At 57.8% G+C, this 21,731-nt stretch overlaps 1 protein-coding gene across 3 annotated transcripts in view; it reads right to left on the bottom strand.

The window, feature by feature from the left end:
* KCNJ4 (potassium inwardly rectifying channel subfamily J member 4) overlaps positions 1–20,421 on the bottom strand; it is a 30,859-nt gene extending 10,438 nt beyond the window's left edge. Inside the window, exons 1-2 of one of the 3 annotated variants that reach the window (XM_045363626.2) lie at positions 19,508–20,421; positions 5,917–6,059 (exon numbers count right to left, since the gene is read on the bottom strand). The gene's annotated coding sequence lies outside the window, so the exon portion shown is untranslated. Of the gene's footprint in view, positions 1–5,916; positions 6,060–8,671; positions 8,731–19,507 lie in introns of those variants that run through there. The other 2 variants (XM_005567299.3, XM_065522123.1) reach the window with 2 other exon arrangements.
* Between the last annotated feature and the right edge of the window lie 1,310 nt (positions 20,422–21,731).

Genomic DNA, 21,731 nt, shown 5'->3' with positions numbered 1-21,731 from the left:
ACTCCTGACTCCACCACTAACATGCTCTGGTCAGAAGTTCCTTCCCTCTGTCTGCGAGATGGGGGGGCCATCATGGCTCCCCGGCAGGAGAGATGGGAAGGTGTACAAAACAAGGCACTCAGACAGAGCTTGGAGTCAGGTGACAGATGGGGGATGCTCCTGAGTCTCCTTAGCCCCAGCCATCCCTGAGCCCTCCTGGGCCTAGAGGGGGAGGCCGGCTCTCCAGCAAACATCCCACCAGAGGAAGCCAGCACAGGGCAGTGGAGGTCAGGGGACAGAGCCCAGGACATAACTCAGCGCACCAAGGACAGGTCCTGAAGGGTGGACGATTTCCCTAGAAGGAATAAACAGAATTGGCTGGGCACGGTGGCTCACACCAGTAATCCTAGCACTTTGGGAGGCCAAGGCGGGCGGATCACCTGAGGTCAGGAGTTTGAGACCAGCCTGGCCACCATGGTGAAACCCCGTGTCTACTAAAAATACAAAAATTAGCCAGGCATGGTGGCGGGTGCCTGTAATCCCAGCTACCTGGGAGGCTGAGGCAGGAAAATCACTTGAACCCAGGAGGCAGGGGCTGCAGTGAGCCGAGATTGTGCCACTGCACTCCAGTCTGGGCAACAGAGCAAGACTCTGTCTCAGGGAAAAAAAAAAAAAAAAAGGAAGAAAGAAATAGACAGAATTGACACCACTGTTCCATTTCCCAGCCCCTGAGGAGCAAGCAGTCTGTCCCCACTCCAGCTGAGGCCCTCAGGTCTGATTTGACTGGCTTTCCACTCCAACGTGTGGAGCTTTGCAGGGGGGAAGAGAACTCAAGAGCCCAGGGCCACAGCTCTTTGAGCTGTACCCCTCCAAGGGTAAGGGGAGCCAAAGACAGACCGAGCCACAGGAGACACTGTGGCAGGGTCCCCACCTGCCACTGCCCTCTGCAGGCCCTGTAGTCCCCTGTCCCTGGGAGGCCTGACTCCCTCCTCTTCATGAGTCTCAGGAACGCCCCTCCTGGTGCAGCGGCTTCAGCTCTGGAGCCTCCAAACAACTTTGTGCCCAGGTGACCTTATGCGAGGCACTTAACCTCTCTAGTCCCTGCATGCCCCATGTTTAGGAGAAGCTAATAATAGAGCAGACTTCCTAAGACTGTAATGAGGATAAATGGGATCATGCACACCACGTGCCCAGCCCAGAGTAAGTGATCGATAAGGTGCATTTTACTCAAGGCTGAACATTGCTCCCTCTTGATTTCCTCCCCTGAATTTCAGATGCAGCATCCCAGAGCCCGCTTGGGCCTCATCCACAGGGCCCTACCCAGTTTGTGTTCATTTACCGCACTAGGGAGCAAGTGGACAAGAACAGCGGCGCTGGATCACACAGAGCTGGGCTGGAATCAGGCTCAGTCCCACTTGGCTCTAGCAGGTCACTGGATTCTCTGAGCCTCGGTATCTCCATTGGTGAAAGGAACATCGCAGTGCCTACCTGCAGGGCCTGATGTGGATTGTCCCAAAAACGCATGCCACATGGTGGGTACTCAAGAAAGTCGTCTCCCTCCCCACCTTCTTCCGGACCTGGAAAGCCTGTGGCACACCTAGCCCCTCCCTCACCAGGCAACCCTCTGACATCGCAAAAATCCTGGCTGAGCATCTGAGCACTGAGCACGCATTTACTCTGTGCTTTACACTGATCGATTCCTATCATCCTCACAATGATCTCAGAGGAAATTACCATTACCCCTGTTTTAGAAGAAAAGCAAGGCACAGAGAGATTCAGCAACTTGCCCAAGGTCACACAGCTTATGAGTGGTAAAGCCAGGATGTGGGCCTGGGCAATGGCATCAAAGCACACTAACAAGGCATGCTACTGTCCTGTCTCGAAGAAATACTGTCACACGCTTGCTTCCATCCAGTAAGCATCCAGTCCTACTACGTGTCCGGTTCTGTGAAGTCAGTCCTATGGGGAAGGAGAAACTGGATCACAGGGCAAGTTGGAGCCAGGACCCAGGTTCCTGATTTCAGGTCCAGCCAAATCCTGGAGACCAAGCTTTGGGCTCCACAGGGGCTTGAAGCAGCAGGGGGTGGACCGGCTCATTTCTCCCCCTCTGCACCCCGCCGGGCCCTCCCAACCACTTGGCCGGCAACAAGCAAGCAATGCCCCCGACTTGGAGCAGGCTGACAAGCAAGTTCCCCACAATGTCCAGCAGGCCTTTGTCAGGGACAAATCACAGACCCTGGGGGCTGGAGGACCCAGAGGCCACCTGTTTCAACCCACGGGTGCGCCCTTTGCTGAATTGCTGATGCCAGGCCTCTGCCCTTGCTGGGGCTTCCCACCCTCCACAAATACCTGTGCCCATCTTCCCCACAGGGATGTGAAGGTCAGTGGATCCCTGAAGTTTCTCTTTTCCAGAACAACCTCAGCTCCCCAGCTCCCTCAGTGGCGGCCGGTGGGGCTTCAACACCCCACTGCCTCGCTGGGGCTCTCACTCAGTTACTATGGACTGCATGCTAGCTGCGGGCCAGACGCAGGCCTTGGACTCTGCCGGCTTGTGGATGAGCTGGTGAGAGACACTGGATGGCAGGCATTGGCCATCCCAGGTGGCCGGATGCGCGTGGCGTTAAGCAGTTTGAAGGAAAAGTGCAAGATGGAGTGAGACAGAGGAGGGGGCTCCGGTTTGATGGGCACCTCCAAAGGCCTCTGTGAGAAAGTGGCAGAGCCAAGACTTGGGTAGTAAGTGGGAGTCGGTCAGGAGAACTGTGTATCTTTGTGAAAGTGGGGCATAGAATACTCCAGGAGGTCGGGTGCAGTGGCTCACGCCTGTAATCCTAGCACTTTGGGAGGCTGAGGTGGGCAGATCACTTGAGGTCAGGAGTTCCAGACCAGCTTGGCCAACATGGTGAAACCCTGTCTCTACTAAAAATACAAAAATTAGGCTGGGCATGGTGGCTCACGCCTGTATTCCTAGCACTTTGGGAGGTCGAGGCGGGTGGATCATCTGAGGTCAGGAGTTTGAGACCAGCCTGGCCAACTTGGTGAAATCCCTGTCTCTACTGAAAATACAAAAATTAGCTGGCCGTGGTGGCAGGAGCCTATAGTCCCAGGTACTAGGGAGGCTGAGGCAGGAGAATTGCTTGAACCTGGGATGGGGAGGTTGCAGTGAGCCGAGATCACGCCACTGCATTCCAGCCTGGGCGACAGAGCCATACTCCGTCTCAAAAAAAAAAAAAAAAAAAAAAAAAAAAATTAGCCAGGTGTGGTGGCTGTAATCCCAGTTACCTGGGAGGCTGAGGCAGGAGAATTGCTTGAACCTGGGAGGCGGAGGTCGAGATCGTGCCACTACACTCCAGCCTGCGTGACAGAGCAAGACTGTAAGAAAGAAAGGAAAGAAAGGAAAGGAAAGGAAGGAAGGAAGGAAGAAAGGAAGGAAGGAAGGAAGGAAGGAAGGAAGGAAGGAAGGAAGGAAGGAAGGAAGGAAGGAAGGAAGGAAAGAAGGAAGGAAGGAAGGAAAGAGAGAGAGAGAGAGAGAGAAAGAAAGAGAGAAAGAAAGAAAGGGGGGCCAGGTGCAGTGGCTCACGCCTGTAATCCCAGCACTTTGGAAGGCTGAGATGGGCAGATCATGAGGTCAGGAGATCGAGACCATCCTGGCTAACATGGTGAAACCCTGTCTCTACTAAAAATACAAAAAATTAGCTGGGCGTGCTGGTGGGCGTCTGTACTCCCAGCTATTTGGGAGGCTGAGGCAGGAGAATTGCTGGAACCCAGGAGGCAGAGGCTGCAATGAGCCGAGATCGCGCCTTTACACTCCAGCCTAGCAACAGAGCAAGACGTAAAGGAAAGGAAAGGGGAAGGAAAGGGGGAGGAAAGGGGGAGGAAAGGGGGAGGAAAGGGGGAGGAGAGGAGAGGAGGGGAGGGGAGGAGAGGAGGGGAAGGGAGGGGAGGGGAGGGGAGGAGGGGAGGGGAGAGGAGGAGGGGAGGGGAGGGGAGGGGAGGGGAGGGGAGGGGAGGGGAGAGGAGAGGAGGGGAGAGGAGAGGAGAGGAGAGGAGAGGAGAGGAGAGGAGAGGAGAGGAGAGGAGAGGAGAGAGGAGAGGAAGTTCCAAAAGTCTGAGTTTGGTGTTGAGAAGCTGCAGGAAGGCCAAGTTGTGGCCGTGAAGTGAGCCTGGGAGTGAGTGGACCAGGATGAGGCCACAGAGGCAGGAGGTGGCAAGGGCTGCGGATGTCACCCTCAGGGCTGGCGGGCTGTCAGGCTTTGCCTGGTCTGGTTTTAAATTTCCATGTGAAATATTTAAGACAAATAGGAATAAGGACTAATACAATAAAGCCTTTTGGCCAGGCATGGTGGCTCACACCCATAGTCCCAGCACTTTGGGAGGCAGAGGCAGAAGGATCACGTGAGGCCATGAATCCAAGACCATGCTGGGCAACATGGTAAAACCCCATCTCTACAAAAAATGTATGTTAGCTGAGTGTGGTAGTGCATGCCTATAGTCCCAGCTACTCAGGAGGTTGAGGTGAGAGGATTGCTTGGACCTGTGAGGTGCAATCCCAGCACTTTGGGAGGCCGAGGCGGGCAGATCATGAAGTCAGGAGATCGAGACCAGCCTGGCCAACATGGTGAAACCCCATCTCTACTAAAAATACAAAAACTAGCCAGGCACGGTGGTGGGCATCTGTAATCTCAACTACTCAGGAGGCTGAGGCAGGAGAATCACTTAAACCCAGGAGGCGGAGGTTACAGTGAGCCAAGGTCATGCCATTGCACTCGAGCCTGGGTGACAGAGTGAGACTCCGTCTCAAATAAATAAAATAAAATAAAATAAAATAAAGCCTTGTGTATCTACCACCAGGCTTAAGAAATACAACATTCTGGGTGGGCACAGTGGCTCATGCCTTTAATCCCAGCACTTTGGGAGGCCGAGACGGGCAGATCACAAGGTCAAGAGATTGAGACCATCCTGGCTAACATGGTGAAACCCCGTCTCTACTAAAAAATACAAAAAATTAGTCGGGCCTGGTGGTGGGTGCCTGTAGTCCCAGCTACTTGGGAGGCTAAGGCAGAAGAATGGCGTGAACCCGGGAGGCGGAGCTTGCAGTGAGCTGAGATCGTGCCACTGCACTCCAGCCTGGGCAACAGAGCGAGACTCCGTCTCAAAAAAAAAAAAAAAAAGGAAATACATTTCTAGCCAGGTGTATTGGCTCATGCCTATAATTCCAACACTTCGGGAGGCTGAGGCAGGTGGATTGCCTGAGCCCAGGAGTTTCAGATCAGCCTTGGCAACATAGTGAAACTTTTTCCCTAAAACGTAAAAAATGGGCTGGGCATGGTGGCTCACACCTGTAATCCCAGCACCTTGAGAGGCTGATGCAGGTAAATCACCTGAGGTCAGGAATTTGAGACCAGCCTGGCCAACATGGTAAAACACCGTGTCCACTGAAAATGCAAAAATTAGCCAGGCATGGTGGCGCCTGCCTGTAATCCCAGCTACTCAGGAAGCTAAGGCAGGAGAATCGCTTGAACCCAGGAGGCAGAGGTTGCAATGAGCCAAGATCTCGCCACTGCACTGCAGCCTGGGCAACAGAATGAGACTCTATCTCAAATAATAATAATAATAATAATAATGAATAAGAATAAAAGATAAACATTCCCAATATAATCCCAGTGGCACCCTGGCCCTTGTCTCAGCCAGCTTTTGAAGCCTGCACTGTCCAGAGCGCAGCACCAGTCGCTGTGATGAAGTGTATTAGGCTGGTGAGAAGAGCATGATGGTAGCTTGGAGCTACCAGGATGGCGGCCATGGAGCTCAAGAGGAGATGAATTTGGGACACACGCATTCTGGGTGAAGAGTCCGCAGGGTTTAGGGGTGGAAGGGGGTTGTCGAGTGGCCAGTAGTGGTGGAAGACTGAAACGGGGCCAGGTTTTGGGAGCGACGGTTTACCGTGTGCAGTGGCTTTGAACGTCCAAATGCAGATGTCTACCCCACGTCAGATCCTGAGTCTCCAGAGAGAGGGCGGGCAGAGCTGGGTGCATGAGACGGTGAACGCTGGTGACAGGTTGAGTTGTGAGGGTGGGCAAGACCGCCTGGGCCAAGGGCATGGAAAAGGAGAGAGTGTCTCAGCCCTGGCCCCAGCAGCCCTACAGATGGGAGAGAAGCTGAGGAGCGGATGAGGGGGACTGGCCAGAGAGCAGGAGCAGCAGGGGAGGGAGGCTGGCTCATAGCCAGGACAGGGAGCTCTCAGCAGAGTTGCTCCTCCACTTGGCTTCCCTCCCTCCCCAGGCAGCAAGGGCGAAATCTCCTCCAGGGCCGGGTAGAAGGGGAGGTGCTGGGGAGGGGCCAGGAGCTGTGCTGGGCGGGGGTCAGGGAAGTTGCGGCAGAGGTGACCTCGGCACAGCCCAGGTGTGATCATCATCTGGCCCTCATTCCTGCACTCCAGCCTGGGTGGGGCTGGGGCTGGGGGTGAGGTGGTGGTTGCTGCTCCCCCATCCCATTGCGTCATCCTCAGCTGTCAGCAAACAAGACTCCAGGAGCTGGGGCTGCTGGCTGGTGGGGGGTGTCTCCCAGCACCTTGGGGGATGGGGGCTCATGTCCCCCACTCACACACACACACACACACAGGATTTCCCTGGGATGCTCGGCTGGACCCAGCAGGTGCCCCCTAAAGAAGTGGCGCGGGAGCAGGGAGGAGTGAGGAACAGTCAGGGCTGAGTTAGAGCCCCACTCCCTCGCTTATCCAGCGGAGGCCACTGGGTGGTATCGTCTGTTGGGCCCTCCTGGGACTCCAGCCCAAGACTCACACGCGGGGAACGAGCAGCCCTGCCTTCAGCGGCGCCGCTTGGAAGCGGCCCAAATGCCCATCCACGAATGGCACAGCACACAGACAGAAAAAGCCAGGAGGGAGCTCTGTGAGGAGCAATGTAGGTCTTCAAGATGTATTTTTAAGCAAAAAAAGGCAACAGTGATGAGCGGTGAGTATAGTAGCTACCATTTGTGTAAAAAAGGAGAGAGAAGAAATTTATAGATACACATATTTGCTTGTCTCTGCTTGTCTGTGGATGGTGACCCAGGAAGCTGGTGACATTGGCGGCTCCAGGGAGGGAAAGCAGGTGGCTGGGGACAGGGTGGGAGGAAGAACTGTCACTGTATTCCCGTTTGTGTCTTTTTGAATTTTAGAACCGTATGAACGTATTACCTGTGGGGAAATGCACATGAAGAGTTTTAAAATTAATGTGTACACATGCATATTTTCCAGAGAATGGTCATAGCATTGATAAGGTTGTCAAAAAGGACTGTGACCCCGAAAGTCTGAGAACACTTCACCTATGGGCTGCGTGGCTTTGGGAAAATTTCTTAACCTCCCTGAGTCACATCCGTAAAATGGGAAGGAATAACACCCAGCGTACAGGCATGCTGCCAAGGCGAACAGTGTGGGCAGGGGTTTGTAAACTGTAAAGTGCAGAAGACTTTCTTTTTTTATTTTTTGAGGCAGGGTCTCGCTTTGTCACCCAGGCTGGAGTGCAGTGGCACTATCACGGCTCACTGTAGCCTTGACTTCCCAGGTTGAAGCGATCCTCCCGAATAGCCGGGACTTCAGGTGTGTGTCGTCGTGCCTGGCTAATTTTTAAATTTTTTTGTAGAGACAGGCCCTCCCTGTTACCCAGGCTGATCTTGAACTCCTGGGCTCAAGTGATCCTCCTGCCTCGGCCTCTCACAGTGTTGGGATTACAGGCGTGAGCCACCATGCCCGGCCTGCAGCCCTTCTTGAAGGGGATGACTTACTCTCCACTCTTCCTCACCTCCTAGTCTCCCCTCAGCCCCCTCCAGGGCTCCTCTGCGCCCCCTTCCCTCTCAGCAGCTCTGATGGAGGCTCTGGACTGACCCTCGTCTTTCTCCTTGAGTCCTCCAGGCCTGAGGGTCCCTCTCCAGGTCGCCCCTTGCTCTCCTGCCTCTGGCCTCTCCATGCCCCTACACCGTGCCGTGCCCAGCTCAGCCAGCCCACCTCCCTTCCCTTCTCCCCAGTCCTCCCTGTGATCTCATCCAGTCCTGTGGCTTAAAATACCACCCGGCCTGCGCCTCCCCCCCAGGCAGCCACAAGCCCACTTGGCTCCCGCTCCCTGTGTCTGCTGGACAGTAAAGAGGCATCGCGAACCCGGTACTGCCAAGCCCAAGCCATGCCCCTGTCCTCCCCTCTCCTGCCTTCCCCCATCTCAGTCTGTGACTCCTCCCAGGAGGTTGCTCAGGCCTGACATCTGGGCGTCATTCTCCAGCCTTCCCTAAGCCCAACCGCAATAACAGTGGGATAATAACTAACACGCACTTAGTGTTCACTGAGGGCCAAGCACTCACTGGTCCACACCTGCAAGGCAGGTGCTATTATCATCATCCCACAGCGGACTCGGGAGCTTGCCCAAAGCAGGTGAACCTCGGGGCCCCGGATGCATCCCCTCACCCAGTCATCCATCCCAAAGAACCACATCACTATTGCAGCCCGCAGCCTCTGCCTGCCGCCTCCTCCCACAGCCTCCACCCACCTCCCGCAGTCCATCTCCACATCACTCCCTGATCAGAGCTCTTGGTCTCCCCAGGGCACTCGGGATGAATGCCTGGCCTCGGGGGAGGTCCTGCCCTCTCTGACCTCACCCCCTCCACTCCCCATCCACCGGAAGAGACCTTCCTTCCCATCCCTTTAACGCACCAAGTTTGTTCATATCGATGGGCCTTTGCACTGGCTGTTCTTTCTGGTTGAAATTCTCTTCTCCAAGACTCCACCACTCGGGCCTTCCTGCCATTCAGATCTTGACTCAAAGGCTGCCTGTCCCAAGAGGCCCCGAGGCCCGCCCTCCCCATCCAGCTCTCAGATCTTCCTGGCAGCCCTCAGCAGCCAAAGCAGTTTCATTTGCAACCTCATTAAGGGTAGGAACCTTGCCTCCCTACTTCACCCCAACTCCCAGAGCCTGGCACAGAGTAGCTGCTTCATAAACATCTAACGACTGACAAGATAACCCAGCCCGTCACAATTCCTGGGAAGGGTCTAACTGGGCCATGTGACAGATCGTGACCAAGGAGAAGCTATTTTTGACACAGTAGTCAGGGAGAACTTCCCAGTGGAGGTGGCCTCTGAGCAGTGACCAGACGACCCTCTGTGTCACTGTACACAAGCACAGTGGCCATGAACAGAGGGGAGAGAGGACAGGATGTCAGAGGGCTCAAGTCTCTGCCTCACCCTCCACGGAGCATGGGCTTCTCTTCCCAGGTGTCCCCCAGGTGTCAGGGGCTCGGGGGAGGATGTCCTGGCTTCACCCAAGGATGGGTGGCAGGGACATGTGTACAGGACCTAGTGGGAGAAGGCACGGCAGACAGAGGCCTCAGAAGGACCAGAGACAGCAGGAGGAAGAGTCAGCCCCTGCCCATGACCCAATGCTGGGCCACAGCCCCAAGGGACTATCACTAACAGAATGCCTGCCATGGGGGGGCCATGGGCTGCGTGCACCTCTTTACTTCTGACCACCTCCCCACTGGCTCCTCAGGCCAGAGAATCTCCAGCTCCAGCCAACCCCCATCCATCCATTCATTCATCACCCTAAACGTCCCCTGAGCTGGTATAGGATCTGCCTTCCTGCCAGGTGCCAGATGTGTCTCAACACAGCAGAGTGCCTTGCCTCGGAGGGCGCTCTGTAAATAATTGAGTGAACATTTATTGAGCACCTACTGTATGCTGAAGGGAAGCAGGTAAGTCACAAACCTGCTTTGCTGAGCTCCATGCACCCATGTGTGCATGCATGGGTGTGTGTGCGTAAAAAGGCCTAGAGAGAAGGTCCCAGGAAGATGGGGGCAAGCAGGAGAGCACAAGGACAGAGCAGGGCTGGGCCTGGGCTGAGCGGAAAGCAGGGAATTTGGCCCGGCCTGGGATCTAGGCCCTGGGGAGAGGTGGTGACTCTGGAGGAGCGTGGGGCCCTGGACCTGGGTGGTCCACTGAGCAAGGGACAGGCTACTTCTGAGGGCAGGACAGCAGCATCCTGGAAGTCGTGACACTTACATCTTTAGGAACCAAACATCCAGGGAAATAGGAACCTGTGCGTCAGAGCTCTATGGGGCACCTCCTGGATTTCTATACAGGACAGTAGCTTTCAAGCTTTTTGACCAAAATCCGCAGTAAAAGCAAACATCCTGTTTGTTATTTTAACGTACTTTATATTTATTTTTTAGATATAGAGTCTTGCTCCAATGCCCAGGCTGGAGTGCAGTGATGCGATCACAGCTCAGTTGCAACCTTCTGGGCTCTTGCCATCCTCCCGCCTCGGCCTCCCAACGTGCTGGGATTACAGGCGTGAGCCACTGCACCCGGTTATATATTTAAAGCTGAAGTAAGAGCGTCACAAAATAGTATTTACCCTCACTACATGCATAGTATTTTGAAATTTTCTTTTTAATTTCATTTTCAGAAAACAAGTAGTGCAACTCACTAAATCAATTTCCCAGCCCACTAATGGGGCAGGACCTGTGTGCAATTTTTAAAGCACTGGCCTGAGTGGGGGTTAGGAGCTGTGAAATGGGATCCAGCGTGTGTCTTGAAGCTGTGACTGGAGGTGCTTGGACCCCGGGCTTTGTGACGCACAACCATGGGGGCAATTGTTGGATGTAATGGGCAAATACTGGGAAAAGTCTGTTAGACCCCCCAGCTCACAGGACTGCCACTCTGCAGCCCAAATAGCAGGGATTCTTTAGGTTCTGGGTCCAATTTATTCCCCTGGTCTTGTATTAGAGCCCCGCCTGCCCCCCCTAACAGAGGCCATTGAGCAGTTGCTTACACATCTCCCAGGACAGGGCGCTCACCCCCGTTCTCAGGCAGCCTACTTGACTGTGAGGAGTAGGCTCTGCCCGGCTGCTGATGTAGCTGCCAAGTGGAGACCCTCCCGTGGCTGGCTGGTCGTTCTCCTCTGTCCTCTAGCCTGTTGTCTCAGGGACCCAGGACAGCTCTGGCAAGCGGTTCTCTCTCTGCCCCACCCAGTTCTCTCTGCTGCCCAGCCACTACCCGGTATCTCTTGGGGGCAGCCTTGGAGCCCAGCCAGAGAGAGGCCCTTTCCAAGGTCAAGTGGGCTCAGGCTCTGCAGCCTCATGACGGGGCTGGCACTCAGCCAGCCCTGCCCCACCCAAGCAGTTCTGGAGGCCTGGGGGAGGGAGGGCCGGGGGAGGCTTGGCTGTTCAGAGAAGTGATACCCCACAGCAGTGGCTGGTGATGGGGATCTGGAAATCAGGCCCATCAGTGCCCTTGAGTGGCTGGGCCACAAAGTAGTTCATATCAACAAGCTGTGATATATTCATTCACTCAGGCTCACAGGATCTTCCCAGTCACCCTCAGAAACAGACACAAAGGGCCAGGTGCGGTGGCTCATACCTACAATCCCAGCGCTTTGGGAGGCTGAGGTGGATGGATCACACGAGGTCAGGAGTTCAAGACCAGCCTGGCCCACATGGTAAAACCCTGTCTCTACTAAAAATGCAAAAATTAGCCCGGCATGGTGGTGCGCACTTGTAGTCCCAGCTACTCTGGAGGCTGAGGCAAGAGAATCACTTGAACCAGGAGGCGGAGGTTGCAGTAAGCTGAGATTGCGCCACTGCACTCTAGCTTGGGCAACAGAGCGAGACTCCATCTCAAAAAAAAACAAAGGAAAGAAACAGAGGCAAAAGTCCACCCTTACGGGGCAGGGGATGAAGGCTCAGAGGTGAAAAAGCTGCCCCAGATTCCACAGCTGCCCAGGGGTGGAGCTGGACAGGAACCCAGATCTTCTGTGTCCCAGTCACGGGCCTTACCTGGGACAACTGAGGCTGGAGGAGCCTTGGGGTAGGGGAGGGGGAGGCGGGCCACTCCTCCTGTCTTGCTGAGAGCAGGCTGAGTCTCTCTGCCCCAGAGGCAGGGCGAAGGACAGAGGGAGGCAGGGATCAATCAGCAGAGCCTTCTAGACGGGAGTGGGCTTCCCCGGAGATGGGGAGCTCCCCGTGAGGAACAGTGAGGAGGGACTTGAGGCCCATTTGTCAGGATAACTGCAGAAGGGTATCCATGGGCACGAGGTTTGAACGATGCCCAAAGCCCCTCTGCCTGCTCCATTTCACCCCCAGCCAGGGCCCCTCCAGCCCGTGCCCACCACCTCCCCTGTATGGCCCCAAGGAGCCCCTAATTGCCGACCCCATCCCATCTGTCTCCCAGGATGAATGGTACCTTCACACTCACAGGGCAGAGGGTCCTGGGCTTCTCAGGCCTATGTGGAGAGGGGAGGCTCCTGGGGGAGTCTAGGGTGGGGGCTGGAAGAGGAGCTGCAGCGGGGTGGGGAAAGCTTCACTGAGGTGTCCCAGGGGCTAACTCTGCCACCAGCTTGAAGATGGGCACGCCCTTCACCTAGGCCTGAATCTCCCCATCAGTAAAATGGGGTCAGCTCCCCACAGCACACGCACCCCTGACCCCATGGCCTAGCTAAAGAACCCTCCTGGCCGGGTGCAGTGGCTCACCCCTGTAATCCCAGCACTTTGGGAGGCTGAGGCAGGCAGATCACAAGGTCAGGAGTTCAAGACCAGCCTGACCAACACGGTGAAACCTCGTCTCTACTAAAAATACAAAAATTAGCCGGGCGTGGTGGCAGACGCCTGTAGTCCCAGTTACTCAGGAGGCTGAGGTGGAAGAATCACTTGAATCTGGGAGGCGGAGGTTGCAGTGAGCCGAGATTGCACCACTGCACTCCAGCCTGAGAGACACAGTGAGACTCCATCACAAACAAACAAACAAACAAAAAACAAAAAAAACCCTCCCATCCCTGCAGCCTAGGTCGCTGGCGCATGAGCTTCTCCCAGGACAGGCAAAACAGGAAAAGGCTGAACACGCCCCCCTATCCCCATGGGTGGCCCCCGATACACGGAGGGGCAAAGAGAGGCCCCCAGATGAACAGTAGCCTAGCCGAGGTCATGCGGAGCCAGTGAGGGCTGAGCTGGGATTCGATCCCAGGCCGCTGACTCAGGCCACCCTTCCTACTGCTGTGACCAGGGACCGCTGCCCTTCCCCTCGCTCCCATCTGGGGATTTTCTTGGGAGAGGGCACTGAAAGAGGCCCAGACCCTGCTCCCCTCCCGCAAACCCCATAGTTCTGGGGAGTGTCAGAGAGAGGAGGGGCCGGCAGCCCTGGGGGCCATCAGGACACAGAAGAGTCAGCAGCAGCTCCGGGTTGACAGGCTCTGCCACCATTGCTGTGTGACCCTGGGCAAACCCCGGTGGTCTCTGGACTCGGTTTCTCCATCTCCCAGGAGAGGTAATGGAGATAAGGCCAATGCAGGGGCAGACAGGAACTGCTGGGTGGAGCTTGGTGGGGGCTTCTCCTCCATCCCAGTCCCAGGGAGCTCCTCTGCCCAACTGCACCTCCCATGCCCCATCTCCCCTCTGCCCTGCTGGGGGCCTCCCACTGGGCCCGCACAGGCCTAGACCAAAGCTCCCAGCTGATAGGTCACCATGACAACGCTGCCTTCTCCCTTCACAGCTCCTGCTGGGGTCAGGAACACCAAGGACCCCCTTCCCTGGTAGCCCCTAAAGACCTCTTGACCTGCCAATGTCTCTCTGGAGCACCTCACCCTCCCCTGCCTGCTGAAGCCAGACGTCCCAGCTGTTGGCAGCAGGGCTGGTCAGGGACCGGCCAGCAGCCACAGGGAGGAGTGGGTGAGCTGCTGCAGGGAGGGAAAGGGGAGGCCCAGGCTGGCAGACATGTACCCGCCTCCCTTCAGGTGGCCAATGAGGGTCCTGGAGGGGCTGGCTCTGGGTACACAGTAGGACAAAGCATACGTGGTTGTTTCTACCCAGGGGCCTGGAACCAATCCTTGCTTCTCTCTGAGCCTCAGTATTCTCATCTGAGAAGTGGGGGTGATGGTTCTCCCAGGGTGCTGGAGAATTAAGTGAAATCATGAATATGAACCCCAGTGCAGAGCCTGGCACTCAGCCTCCCTCCTGCAGCAATACCCCAAGAACACTGCTCTCACCCCAGCCACCAAGCACCGGCACCAGCCATCTGAGCAGCCCTCATGCCTGCGCATGCGCATGTGCCTGTGTCTGTGTCTGTGCCTGAGCATGCACGCGCAGGCTGAGAGGGGGCTGTGAGCAGGTGGGGCAAGGGGTGCAGAGGGAGGGGCAGGGGCCACACCCTAGCACTCCTCCCCACCAGTTTCCCAGCTTGTGTGGTCTTAGAATCAGGCAAAACCCATCCATTCAAATCCAGCCTGTTTCCAGCCAGCTACTTCCCCTTGCTGAGCCTCAGTTTCCCCTTCTGTAAATGAGAACCATCTATGTCCAAAGTCTTCCAGGTTCATGACAGGGACCCCGTGTTGGGCTGTGGGGCCAGGACTGGTCAAGACCTTTGGGAGTGGGGGGCCAAGACCAGAGCAAGCCGGAGCGTGAGCCCACCCCTGCTCCCCATGCTGCACCCCACCCACCACCCCGTGAGCGCCTGTGTGCGCGCCTGCAGGAGCGCGCGTGTGTGACTCAAGGTCTATTCATAGCCGAGCTCCACCAGCTGCAGCGTCACAAGCAGAGGGGCCTCAGCCCATATTATTATTTCAATTACCATCTGAATTAAAAGTTTGAGCAGCGATCAGCCCACGTAGCAAGGGGAAGAGGGAACAGGAGAAAAATAAAGATGAAAAGGAGAAGGGCTGTGCCTGGCGATCCCCCACACCCCAAGGAGGGCTGAGTCCGTAGAGGAGGCTTAAAGGTTACGCCAACCCCCAGGATTCCCGCCTGCCCTTGCCCAGGACCCAGAGTCCTCTCATCATTGGGAGAAGCGCTTTTCAACAGCAGCCCAAGCACAGCTACTCTGTGGAAATAGATCGTTCAGCCCAGGTTCACATGGATGGGGGACATTACTCGGAGAGGGTGAAGGACTGACCTAAGGTCACACAGAGAGCCACCCAAGGAAGCTGTCTCCAAGACCCTCCCCTGCCAGCCAGGTCCCACTGACCTCACCAGGCTCTGTAACACGTGTGCCATTTCCCTTCTGCTCCCCTCTCCCTGCGCCCTGAGCTGATAACTTTCCTCCTGCAGCCAGCCCTCTGCATCCCCGACCTCACACCTCATGCCACCACCGTCAGCCCAAAGGCCCCTCCTCACTCACTGGCACAGGGGACAGAGCCCTGGGCCAGGAGACAGGCAGCCTGGCCCTAATCTAACTCTCTGGGCACCTTGAGGCAGGTCATTCCTTGTCTCTGAGCCTCAGTCTTCCCATCTATGAAATGAGTTCTCCCCTACGATGCATGGTGGTATCTGTCTTCAGAATGGAGCCCCCAGAGGAGCCAGAGGATCCCTGAGGGGGTGTCACGCTGTGGGGGCGACTAGACCATCTCCTGCCAAGCCCCAGCCCAGGGGAGGAACGTTTTCCACTCTTTCTCCAGGGAAGCCCCAGAGACAGCCCCCGAGAATCAGACTAGTCTGAACTCACACCCAGGCTCCTCTGCTTTCTTGCTGTGTGACCTTGGACAAATCACACAGACTCTCTGAGCCGTGGCTCTCCTATCTGCAACATGGGGACATCAAATCAACATTGCCATGGAGAATTAAATGGGAATTTGCAAAAGCTCCTAGCCCAGTGCCTGGCGAGCAAATGTGTTTCCTCACTGGGAAGCAGGGAAGTGATGAGCACTGCTTCCCAGCTCCTCTTTGGGAAATACCAAAGGCTCCTAGGATTTTGGAAGTGGGGATGTTATTCGGCCTCACCCGTAAGGCGAGAATCACCTGGCAGGTGCTCATCTGGCTCTGCTTGAATACCTCTGGGATTGAGGAGCTCACTATCTGACAAAACATCCACAGCTGCTTCCCATCTTTCTCCACCTCCAGCTCTGGGAATTTTCTAGAATGGAGCATAAGCTTCCAGCTTAACCCCAAATCCAACCTGTCCTTGCCTGGGACTGCCTGAAACTGACTTTAAAATGAGACTGAAAGGAGTTCTTCAAAGAGACCAATAGAGGGAGGGAATTAGTGCCCAAGGACAGTGGGGGTGAGGGGATCTGGAGAGAAGGAAGGGAGAAAGGAGGCGGCCGAAGTCAGAGCTGGGCCCTCGAAGCTCCTGGGTCCTGTCTGGGCTTGCCACAGTGTTACGCAGGGACATCTGTCTGTCTGCTTCCAGGTGGGGCTGGGAGCCAGGAGCCCTGGATTCAGGCCCTGGCCCTGCTTCCTCCACCCCCAAACCATCACTGTGACCCTGGTGGGTCCACTTCCCCCTCAGGCCTCAGTTTCCACTTTTGTAAAACGATGGCCCTAGCTCTGCTTCCTCCACCCTCAAACCATCATTGTGACCCTGGTGGGTCCACTTTCCCCTCAGGCCTCAGTTTCTACTTTTGTAAAACAAAGGCATCAGACCAGCGATTTAAGCTCCAAACCTTCTGTCTGAATCCAGGCACCCTCCCACTCTACCATGTCCACCCCCTGGCCAGCATGCTAGATCCACGGGCCCCTGAGTGTCTGTTTCAGGGTCAGAGGCTCTATCTCTATCCCTGTCTCCTGCTTTCATAGCTGTTGCCTTTGAGGATTCTGTCATCCCCATTTTACAGGTGGGGAGATGGAGGCATGAGGCGGTGAAGCCAATTGCTCAAGGTCACAGAGGGTGATCTGAAATCCAGGGCTCCCTACTCTGGGCCCAGGAGAGCCGCAGAACTTAAGGGCAACTTCTTTCAGGAGAATCACCAAGATATTAAATGACCGGCCGTTCTCTATACTTATGTGGACTCTGCATGGGGCAAAGGGCTGCCCAAGGTCACACAGCAAGGCACTGACAGACCAGGGTCTTGAACCAACCCCCCCTGCCCCCAGGCTCCACCCAGACAGGGGGCTGGCAAAATGACCTGACTTTCTGCCCTGGTCCTGGGATCTCCCTAAGACTGGAGCCCACGTCCTGCCTCTAGCCCCTGCTTGGCTACCCCCAGAAGCCCCCCAGCATCTAGGACTGACGTGGGAAGAGGGAGCAGGAAGACAGGAAAGAAAGTTGAGGGCTGGCCACTTGCCCCTGGCCCTCTGGCCCTCCCCTCCTGCTCTCCTCGTGCAGGGGGAGCGGCGGCGGTGGTGATGTAATGCACTCGGCTTTCGTCCCGGTGCCAATCTCAGAAGAGAGACGACAGATTGCGTGAGCCAAATTTGGCATCCTAGGGGGAGAGGCATGAAAAGTGGAGATGTGGAGGAGCAGAGAGGAGCCTGGGGTGGTGCAGGAGGAGCCCCCTGCCCTACAGCCCCGAGGTGCCTCCCCTCCCTCCTCTCAGGGCCCCCATCTCTTCCCCAGCTCGCCTGGCCCTGGGGCCTCCCCTCCTCACTCTGAGGGACCAGCCTGGCTGCTCCCGGGACCCCTTGAGCCCAGCGCTACCAGGCCTACCCGCCACCCCCACCCCACACTGCTCCAGCTCTGTTTCCCACCGCCGCTAGTTTCCTGGTTACCATGTTGCTGGTTGTCATGTCGCTTACATGTCCTCGTGACTCAGTGGTCCCCGCAGAGGGGCCCCCTCCTCCTCACACCCCCCTTAGCACTCGCCCCCGCCTCCCCCAGATCCACATTAAGAAGCAGCCCGCCCTGTAAGCCTACACTGTTCCTCCTCCCCTTCCTTCTTATCCTAAGCTAAGACATCTTCTCACAGCATCTCCCAGAGCTACTTCATTCTCTCTTTCGCAAATGTCTACGAACCTACTATGCTCCAGGCTGGCGCACGCGGCTTTCACAGACCTGACACAGTCTGGAAAGTGCTCAACACCCTGATGAAGTCAGTATCATCATCCCTGTTCTCCAGTTGAAGAAACTGAGGTTCAGAGAGGTCAAGCCACCCACCCAAGGTCACCCAGCAGAAACTCAACCAGCTCTGCCTGGTCACAGCCACTCCAGAGGATTTTCTGAGAGAAGAGCTTTCTTTTCAAGGATGACCCAAAGGGCCATGAGGAATAGTACCCCAGATTCCCACTCTAATCCTGGACACTCCTCCTTGGTCAGCTCTCTATTTCCACCATATTCCCACTGCCCCATGTCCACCTCCACCCACTAGCTGTTCATCTGTCTTTTAAGGTAAAGTAAGTCTTTACTCCCATCTCCCCAGCGCTTTCCCCAGTCTGTGAACAGCCCTCTGCTCATTGAGCCCAGGGCCTGCCTTGGAGGTCACTGGGGGAGGGAGTGATGTCCCCATGCCACAGACATGGAAGCTGACAGTTGGGAGGAGAGTGACCAGCCCAGAGGGCTGCTCTCCCAGCCAGCTGAGCCAATTTCTGGGAGCCTGAATGGAAGACATATAAGACCCACTGCCCAGTGTGGAAAACCCCAGAAAGAGTCCCTCCTCCCAATGAGAATGGAGTGGAATGTTCTAGGCTCAGCCCTTCCAACTCCAGCTGGGATATGGGTCAGCTCAGTGGCCAACAGTCTCTGTTCCCACCATGCTGCACCCATCTCTTACCCCAGCTGCCCTGTTCCACCTTTTGCTCCCCTCATCACAGGCCAAGCCAGAGCGACAGCAATGCTCTTGGGCCCCTAAAGTCCTGCTAACTGCCCCCAAAAGGCCTGAAGCCATGGAGGTCATGGGACTCGATGTGGGGGAGAACGAACACACACACACACACACACACACACACACACACACACACACACACACACACAGCTCCAACCCTTCTCTGGGCCTCCCTCCCTGAGTTCCCCACTTCCCCCAAACCTGCTGCTGAACATTCTACTGCTCTTGAGGCCCTGCTCTGTCAGCTGGCAAGGCTGCCCTGCCTCTAATACCCTCTGCTCCACCCCACCCAGCTTGCCACCTCTCAACTCCCTGCATCCTCTCCATCCTGAAGCGGGGACACTGGGGGCAGAAGTGTGGGTAGGGGGCAGGGAGGCTGACACTGGTGGGGGTATATTTGGTCGGTTGCAGGGGAAGTTCTCCCTGCGGGAGGCTCATTGAGACCTCTCTTGCCTTGGGGTGCTCCCTACACTCGGAGGAAAAAGCAGCCTCTGCCTCCCTCCGCAGCCGCAGTTTCTATCACTATGAATGTGCAGTGCCTCCTCTACCGATCCCTGCCCCTGCGCCCTGGGGTCGTGTGGCGCAAAGCAGGCGCTCAAAACATGAGAAGTGGGATTTCGTTCTTCAGATCACAGGGCCATTTGCAACGAGGCTGCAGCTGGGGAGGCGGAAAGGCGCCATCCCCCACCTTGCCACAAGTCACCTGCCTTGAAGCTCCCCGGCATGACAACTGGGGTGGGTGGAGGCAGGGAAAGGTCATGGCCGGGGCAGGAGGTCAAGACCCCTTCCACCCACCTCTCTCCCCCTTTCCAGTACACAACCCAGACCGCGACGCTCCCAGACGGACAGAGCCCGCCCGCTCCCGGGGAGTCACGGGACCGCGCGCGCGGCGCCGGGCAGCCGGGACCCAGCTCCGGATCAGGTGCGGAGCGGGAGGGGCCGGAGCGGCGGGCCCGGGACACACAGACACGCACGCGGCGGGACAGACTGACGGACAGACTGACGGACAGCGCCCGGGGTGGGCGAGCGCGGCTTACCGCTGGGCGGAGGGTCCGACGAGAGTCCGGGAGGCGGCGAGCGGGCGCTACATCCCACGGCGGGATCCGGCGGGCGGCGTCCCGGGCGCGGAGAGGGGAGTCCCGGTGCCTCCTGCCTCCGAACTCGGCCGGCCGGCCCGCGCCCCCCTCCCCGGCTGCCGCTCGGTCTGCGCGTGGGTCTTGGGGTCTCCGCGCGTCCCGGCCGTCCCGCGCCGCTCCCCGCGGGCCGCCCAACTTTCAGCGCTGCCCCGCGCCGCGCCCTAGGCGCCGCCTCGGCGTCAGCATCGTCGGGCTCGGCCGGGCTCAGAGCGCGGGGGTCCGGGGGCCCGGGGCGCCCCACCGCCCGCGCCCCCCACCCCCGCCGCAGGCGCCCTCCCCGCCGCCGCCCCCCGCTGCGCGCCGCTCCCTCGCTGTTACCCGCTCCTGGTCGCGCGCTCTGGCCCCGGCCCTGCGCTCCGCTCCCGGCCCCGCTGCGCTCGGCCCCGGCCCCGCGACCCCTCGGCCTCCCGGCCTGGGGTCGCCCTCCCCGCCCCCGCCGGCCGGGCTCTGCCGCCACCTCCCCGACCGCTCTTGCGTCTCTCTCCCGCCGCCGGGGTCTCCGCCGCCCTCGCGTCCCCGTCCCTCTCCCGGCCTCCCTGCCTCCTGCGGCCCCGCTCGCCCTCTGCCCGCGGGGTCTCCGTCTCCGTCGCGGTCGCCCCCTGGCCTCCTCCCGCCTCCCTCTGCCCGCGCTGCCTCTCTCCCCTGCGAGTCTCTGTCCGTCTCCCTCGCGGCCTCTGTCCTTCTCTGTCTCTCCCCCTCCCACTCTCCGTGCGGCCCCCTCTGTCTCGGACCCCGGCCCCCGCCTCGGCCGCGTCCCCGGCTCGCCCGGGAGCCCGAGCTCCCGCCGCCCGCGGCGCGCCGAGAACTCCCAACTCGCGGCACGCCGCCCCGCTTTGCGAGACTTTCGCCCCTCCTCACACGTGACCCGCGCCCCACTGCGGAGGCCGCGCGTCCCCCATCCTGGGAGCCCCGGCGGCCCGCGGGGACCCGCCCTGCCCGCCCCTCGGCCTAACCCGGCCTCAGGCCCCTTCCTGCGGGGCCAGCGGCGCTGAGCAGGGGCTGGGGCTGGGGGCTGCTGGCCCCGCTCCTGCCCTGGATCCTGCCCGGGTTTTCCTCCTCACCCCAGGAGCGCTCCTCCCAGAACCCGTTCCTGGATCCGCTCCCGGGTTTTGTGGGCCCCCCCCAGGGGGCAGGTGGAGAGAGTTCCTCTGAGCCGGGAAGGGGATGGGTGGTAGCTGGTCCATCTGGGGTCCCACGGAGTCCGGCCCCTCTCCTTGGCGGTCCTCGTACTCTCCCGAAGTACCGCCGGTTAAGGACCCGAAGCACCCCACTCCGGGAGTCCGAGGTGGCCCTGTTGGAGGGACCCTCACGATCACTCAGTCACCATTGCCCCATTTTACAGATGGCGAGACTGGGTACCAGAGAGGCTCAGAAACTCGGCCAACGTCACCCAGAGATGACAGAACAAGGCCAAACCCTAGTCTCTTGTTCTCTGTCGTTCTCCATTACCCCAAGCTGTCAGGCCTGGGCCCCACAGTCTGGGGTGTCACGGAACCCCCAGCAGCACCTGTCAAACCAGCTACTTCCTGACCATCCTACCACGTCACTCTAGCCCTCCGAGGAGACAGGAGGGAAAGTGCTCCTCCTTCCAGGGTGGTAGGACGAGAGAACACCTGCAGTTAGACAGCCAGCAGAACTTCCCTGGGAGTCTGGCCATCACCAACTAGCCCCAGTGCAGAGAGGGAGAGACTGAGGCCCCCAAAGCCAGGTGGAGAACTGATGAAATCTGAAATCCCCTCTGGCTCTCCTGAGCCTTGAGGATGTCAGCATAAGAAGAGCAACATGCAAATCACCACAACTGTTTCCCTTCCTGGTGGGCTCTCCCTACTCAAAAGGATCCAGTCCCAACTCCTCAGTGTGGTGTAGTCAGGCCCCACCTTATCTGGCATCCCACATCCCATAAATCCACAGGTACACCCTGATTCCACAGATTCCAGAACATGCCAGAACATGCCACGGGTCTCCACACCTCTGCCTGCACACACTGTTCCTCCTGCCTAAAATGCCCTTCCACCTTCTTTGCCCAGAGAATTCCTGCTGTTCCCCAAGTCCAGCCTCAGTGCCACTTCCTTGAGAAGGCCTCCTGATGACCCTAGCAGAAGTCATTTATCACCCACTCATTCAT

The sequence above is a fragment of the Macaca fascicularis genome, chromosome 10, assembly GCF_037993035.2.
Source record: "Macaca fascicularis isolate 582-1 chromosome 10, T2T-MFA8v1.1".
Classification (NCBI taxonomy): Eukaryota; Metazoa; Chordata; class Mammalia; order Primates; family Cercopithecidae; genus Macaca; species Macaca fascicularis.
The sequence above is the reverse complement of the archived record's forward strand: the minus strand, read 5'-3'. Positions and strand labels throughout refer to the sequence as shown.